The following is a 7,053-nucleotide window of genomic DNA, read 5'->3' on the forward strand; positions in this document are numbered from 1 at the left end:
TGAGTCAGGGATGGCTGAAGGAACAAACATGAACACATATTTCTGATGGTTGAGAATTACAATGTTGTTTCTGCCTTAAAAATGTTCAGACCACAACAGTTTTGTTGTATTGTGAAAAAGACTATAGATACTACAATTTGTATTTTGACACACGGGCAATAGCTTCCATCAATTTTAACTCGATACCCTGTTACAGATGCAGCACTTGTATATTAAACTTCACAGTGGTTAACACATATTGTTTTAAATTTGTTAATACTCATTTGAGTTCACACCAATAAAAGTCATATACACAATAGTGATAAAACATAAAACATGAAATAAACTATAGCTACCATAACTTGTATTTGTAAAGGCTATTTCACATACAACAAGTTTAGCACAGAGTGTTCTGTAAAATTGACAGAAACAATTTCAAACAACACAGTACTGTAATGTGTATCATGTTTTGTCCTGTATTGTATGGTAATGGATAACTTGCCTCAAATATTTTAAAAGACTAGCTTATTTAAAAACATATTTTCTTCATTGATGTTTCTGAAATTTCATGATTCCTATGTTGCACGCAAAACTATTGTAAGAGATATAGAGATATGGGCTAGATACAACAGTTCCCACTCAACCCTTTAGTAGTGGACCCAGGTGTATTGTTATTGCAGTGAAAAGCTGTATCAACTTACAAAAAGAATCTGTTATTCTTCTATGGCTCCAATACGCAGGGTTACTAATACCCTTGTACAGCATACCAATCAGTTAGTGCAGGGTCCTGTATTCACCAACTGATTTGTAGACTTAAGTCTATTCTTTAAACTGATATGTACCAAAATTACTTTAAAGTCAAGCCTAGCATGGTAGTTAACATCTATAATTATTTAATTCTTTGTTGAGAACTATCTGTTATGAATACCAAAACCATTTTTAGCCTGTATATATGCACATTCAGATGTACTTTTATTGAGTCTCAGACAAGCTTTATTCTTAAGTAAAAAATGGGTTGGTAAATACTGGCCCAGAACTGCATCAAGTTTATGCTGAAAACGCGTCACATTAGACCCTGCTTTGCACTGAAGCATCATCGATACTTGAAATTCAATATTCGAAAGACCTGCTGATTGGCATTGTAGATTTCACAACTAAACACCACACATCAATCAAAGGCAATACTACAACTTCTAATGGCCATATAGTTTTCACATCTGTAAACAACGCAGTTGTTAAAGGCCCAACTTCAGCTTTCGCCGCCCTTTTTTCTTGTTTTGAGTCAGTGTTTCCTGTTCCTTACGCGTCCTCAACACAAACGTGTAGTCCCCATTGTTGTTCATGGCGTAGAACACATTCACTTTGTCTGGTATAAGCAGTTCTGTAAGAAACACAGCTAATGTTTTAGCCTCTACCTGGAATAAAGGGTCTAAATGCATGTGCGTAAAGCGTCGTCTCAGATTAGCCTCTGCAGCCCGCACAGGCTTATCAGGGATGATGCTTATTGCCATAGCTGGATTTTTGCTAAGAAGAGACATCCTTTAAACAAAATATACAATTAAAGCAAAATGTGTCGTTCATAATAAGCCTGTGCATTCTGCACAGGCTGATCTGGGAAGATAATTAATGCACATGCATTAAGACCTCTTTTCTCAGAGCGTGACTTGTATGTATATTTGAGTTATCGCATCAATACTTTATATTTAAACAGATTTAAGCTTTTGCATATCACATACTTTATTTTCAATGTTTTCATACAATCAAAACCCTTTCTATGCAGTGTTTTTTTTCACCATTTTTTGGAATGGGGCCAGGTCCCTTTGAATTTGGAAAATTCGCGGCGTTCCGACTACAATTGGGAAATAAGTGTTGTTGCTGTTTTGCTAAAAAAGCTTCAAATTTAGCATAGAAGTGTTTTCAATATTATATTTACTAAGGTTAAACTTATATGACTGGATGGGAGATGAACAAAATGTTGAAATCTATAAAAACGAGAGCTGTCACCATAGGATGACATATGCCCCCTATAAACGCTTTGATAGAAGTTATAGCATTTTTCGAAACCTAAACGCAGATTTTGAAACCTAAACGCAGACCCTAAGTTCTAGGTCAAGGTCACAGGGGTAAAAATTTGTGCATATGGAAAGGCCTTGTCCATATACACATGCATACCAAATATGAAGGCTTTATCTCAAGGGACATAGAAGTTATGAGCATTTTTCAAAACCTAAACGCAGATATCAAAACCTAAAGGCGGACCCTAAGTTCAAAGTCAAGGTCACAGTGGTAAAAACTTGTGTGCGTATGGAAAGGCCTTGTCCATATACACATGCATACCAAATATGAAGGTTATATCTCAAGGGACATAGAAGTTATGCGCATTTTTTGAAACCTAAACGCAAAGTGTGACGGAATGACTTACAGACGGACAGACAGACAGACGGACAGTCCGATCAATACATGCCCCCTTTTCTTCGAAAGGGGGCATAATTTTTTTTATATATTTTGAAACCTTCCACTGGGAAGTTTTAGGTCCCATTTGGGAAAAATATATACTTTTTCCCAACGGGAAAGGGCCAAATACCGGACCCGATTATTAACAAAAAAACAACTCTGCTTTGATTTTGGAAAGTCTTACCATCATGTATTGGACAATTGTGTCTCTGATAGCCTTTGTAACCAGTGACACAATATTTTAAATGATAATCAAACACCTACTTTTTTTTTTTTTTTTTTTTTTTAGAAATAGTACCAGCACGTGACCTACGATCTACCGTCTCGTATGACGGATGTTATGATGTGAAACGCACAAAGAGAAAAACTTTCATGGACAGGAGTTTCGGAGTTGTTGGTCCGAAACTGTGGAATGACCTTCCATCAAGCATCCGGACTTCCGCATCAATAAACATTTTCAAAAGGAATTTGAAAACATTTCTCTTCAGAGACTTTTACACCCTATTTTAATTTGAATACCTGTGATTTAAAAAAATAATCGAGACTCAGTTGTGCAGGCTTATTTGTCACAAGGACTCATAGGACCAAGCAATTAAAGAATTGTGCGGGCGTCTTTGCTCGAAAAGGATATTTATTGTACAAGTGACTGGTAATCAAGAATCATTAGGGCTTCGTTGCTCAATGATTGAATTACATAAACCAGCTGTCTTTTAGTCATGCTTAGGCCTTCTAGTTGTGTCTTATAGTCACACTGTAATTTTAACCTTCAAGTTGTGTCTTGTAGTCACACTTGGTCAGCCTATTTGTGACTTGTAGTCACGATAGTTCAACTAAGGTTAAAACCCAAAAGAAGTGTCCTTAAGTATGACAGGTGACCGGTAGCTGCGGGATCCGACAGCCAGAGTGCAGAAATATCCTTTAACGTATCCTTTTAGTTAATGAAAAACACTGTCTTTATGTTGCCAAATATTTGCTCATATTATCATTATAATTATTGTCTTAGCTCTAGTTAATATATCAATTTATAACATAATATTTTTCTTTTACTTTGTTTTAATAGTGTAGCCGGTATTGTTTTATTGCTTAAGTTCCTCACAGCAATATTATTTATATCACACATTTTTAGATCATTAATCCTTTAATTAATGCTGCATAATATTATCAATATCTCTTATTTTTTATCGATTTTATGTACATATATATGTTTTGTACAACGCCATTGAATATAATTATATAAATAGGCGTTTCATCAAATTAGCAAGTTTCAAGTTTCAAGAAAACGATTTTTTTCCAACCTGCCATTTGTAAACGTTGTAGCGACTATGGTATATAAACAGCATAATAGCAGTATGCTTTCTGTTTACAAATGGCAGGTTAACTTATGCATTCAACACTCCTGTCATATAACGGGCACTGTTTACACTACACTACTGGAAAGCTTCATCTACACTACAGTAAGGAAAAAAACACAACAAAAACCGTCACCATTCTTTTTTTGGTCATGATGGGTGGGTCATTTCAACAGAGCAAGAGTGCACGGACGAGATGGTATTTCACTAGGCGCGCCCTACTAGCCCTGCCGACACGCTCCACCCAACATGTTTTAATTGTGTGCATAGGGGAAAAATTATTTACTTATCATATTTATTTACAACATTATTTACACCTATATGGGTTGAACTGTGAGTAAATGCGATTTGCCCACGTGAGCACTTAATGTCTTCCGATACTGCGTGGAAGTATGTTGTCTGTGTGCTTTCCCCTGCCTTCGTAGTCGGTAGCTGTTTAACAGCTTGAGAGAAGGAAAAAGAAGGTCTCGCGGAACCCTGGGTTTTGTTATCTAGAGCGATATTTGGTTTTAAAAAGAAGGATTAGAGCTTTTCCATAGTGGTCGAAAAAGGCTGAGTGACCTGCGTGTTGGGGAAAACGTACCCTTCCGTCGTTTTAGCATTGTGTGTTGTTGATGTTGTACCGAGGTACTTAATTCTCATTTGAATTTATTTTAGCTAATATGTATATAACTGGTTTCGATTTTTTGAGGGCTATACTGTAGCCTGATGATCACAATGTGATGTGTATTATAGATTATTGTTGTTGTTCTACTGTGTTTAGCATGACTGCCCGTTCCCGTCCATGGCGTCCTCACAGGGCGCAGCCCAAGAGGCACCCATGACACTCGTCGATGTGGCCCGTCGGTTACTCCTGTGAGGGTTAACTATGGCCAGGTGCAGTCCGAGCTGGCCCGAAAGAGAGGACCGTTAACACTCGTTGAACGGCCCGTCGTCCGTGCCCGCCCGGATACATCCTTCACTGCCAAGTCCATGGATCGGGTCCGGCAGACAGGATACACATTGTATTATTATAAGTATGTTTATGTCCCTAGTTTCCTGTCTGTGTAATTATTCTGATATCGTATTTTCTGGAGTCATATTTGGTCGAGTTGTTTTAAGGTAGTTTGCACGTTATTTAGTGTGTATTTGGATATCGAGTGGCACGGGCACGCGTTTATTAGCACGCTTTGCGGGAATCACGTTTTGTCAATATACGCATATTTGATCTTCCGGTAATCCTAGGCGAGGTAATTGCTATTCTTTTCGTCACAGTTCAATAAACATGCGTGCTTACTATGCACGGGGTGTTCGTGTGTTTTGGCGGGTATAGCGTCATTCGAGGTCCGCTTACAGGAGACAACGCACGTTGTGGTTCAATATATTTGTTAAAAGTTTGATATTGCGTTGGAAAAAATGTCGTAAACTCAAGAAGTTTTGTCGGGGAATTTCAGCAATTCATCGGCTGTTTAGCAGTCGTTGCTCAGCAAGAAGTAGAACGTTCGTTTCAGTGTAGAAAATAAATTAACAGTATCAAAAAGTTTAGAGATTTATAATTTGTTTTGTTTTTCATGTTTGGGCTAAACGTGATTTACATACTTAAGTTTCTTCTTTGTTTATTTGATAAAAGCGGACCGCCTTCTACATTTTGGTGTTTGTTGTATTGTTTGTTGTCACTGGTTTGCTAGTAAGCAAAGAATCAATTCCCATTAAAAAGTTGTTCAAAAAATGTGATTCGTCCAAAAAACATGGCGACAGGAAGTCGTTGGAACTTTGCATGTTATGCGTTTTTGCCTATTTATTCATTATGGAATGAATAAACTTTTTTTCTCAAACTAAAAGTTTATCAAAATAAACTTGGAATCCAGTGTATTTGATAAATGGAATAACGTTTTAATTATTATAGATAAATGCATACATGTCGAGCGTGAAAGGTAGACAAACATGTTAACTATCCATAAATGTTAACCCTTTACCAAACGACACATTTTGGACTGCCCCAAATTGAAAGAGATTGCAGACGAGAAATAATATTGTAAAGGACTATTTATAAATTCGGTGGGTGGGTAGAAATCATTGTGATAAAAGGAGAAATTGCTCATCATGAGCAATTTCTCCTTTTTGAAACCGGAAGTCCTGTTTTCAAAACGAAACGAAACTCTTCAGAATGAGTTATGGTCTATTGGAAGGTGGAGACTGGCATTTGGTACTTAATCATCCCATATCTACAAAGAAATTAATTTATATCATTTTTTTGCCGGTAATATGACAACCCATCAGTTCAAAAGCTCGATCGAAAACATTTCTGCTTATGCGCGGACCAGTCTAAGACGTTGTTTACATAATTAGTTCCAAGGTCACAACAACAACAAGAACAACAACAAACCTCATGCATGCATGGGAATCAAGTCTTTTTGCGTCCGTTTGTAGACATTATCTTTACTTTTTAACGATGTTGCGAAGCATCGTCTAAGTTATCATATCATGAAAAAAATCTTCACAATGGCAACCTTTGTAAAAGACCGAGCCAGTCCGATTGAGATAGCTCGATTTTTCTAATCGGCATACCTCGCTGATTATCATTGATAAAGGTATATGAAGCTCAGCTATCAATAGGACAGCATATTCTAGGAAAAGATTAATAATAGTTTGAAAACGTTAATTTTAAATCAGTTATATTCAATCCATTATATGTTTATAGATCAATAAAACAACTATGCATTTTCTGTATTTATTTGACATTTGTCGTGATTCAGTTAATAAATTGCGAATTTAAAACGTGTATAATTAAATTTCAACGCGATCATGAGTGTAAAGAAAACGAATTATTTCGAACCTGCCATTTGTAAACGTGGCGGTAGCGACTATTGGTATATAAACAGCATAATAGCCATATCATATCTGTGGTACTCGCTCTTCTGCGTGCTTTCTCATTTGCATATTTTATAAACTTTTCAAACATAAATTACAGAGCCACATCAGTGCACATACTATGTTTGACAAGTCATTCGTTTGTTGGATATTGTTTGCTGTTTTAAACACATAATAGGTCATATCGCGGAGATTTAGTTAACCTTACCATGGTTCATGGGCGAACTCACGTATTCAAGTGCTCTTACGACTATGTGCTCATACCCACTTTCGATCGGGAACCATCATGAAATTATTGCCGTACTTAACGAACAACATGCCTAAGCTTATTGAAAAAGAAAAAGAAAAAGAACAATAATCAAAAGAGAAAAAGTATATGTTCATGCACATGGGATTGTGAAATCACGTAGGAAAGGAACAA

General features: G+C 36.6%; 3 protein-coding genes across 8 annotated transcripts in view; 2 read left to right on the forward strand and 1 right to left on the reverse strand.

Moving 5' to 3' along the window:
- LOC127839152 (uncharacterized) overlaps positions 1-7,053 on the forward strand; it is a 158,239-nt gene that overhangs the window by 42,886 nt on the left and 108,300 nt on the right. The window lies entirely within an intron of this gene.
- The window catches only part of LOC127839489 (collagen alpha-1(XII) chain-like), a 308,993-nt gene that overhangs the window by 17,623 nt on the left and 284,317 nt on the right, over positions 1-7,053 (forward strand). The gene's annotated exons all lie outside the window — the stretch shown is intronic.
- LOC127839150 (ral guanine nucleotide dissociation stimulator-like 1) overlaps positions 316-7,053 on the reverse strand; it is a 357,707-nt gene continuing 350,969 nt past the window's right edge. Inside the window, exon 16 of the transcript XR_008030183.1 lies at positions 316-1,105. The gene's annotated coding sequence lies outside the window, so the exon portion shown is untranslated. The remainder of the gene's footprint in view (positions 1,106-7,053) is intronic.

This window comes from Dreissena polymorpha, chromosome 7, assembly GCF_020536995.1.
Source record: "Dreissena polymorpha isolate Duluth1 chromosome 7, UMN_Dpol_1.0, whole genome shotgun sequence".
Lineage (NCBI taxonomy): Eukaryota > Metazoa > Mollusca > Bivalvia > Myida > Dreissenidae > Dreissena > Dreissena polymorpha.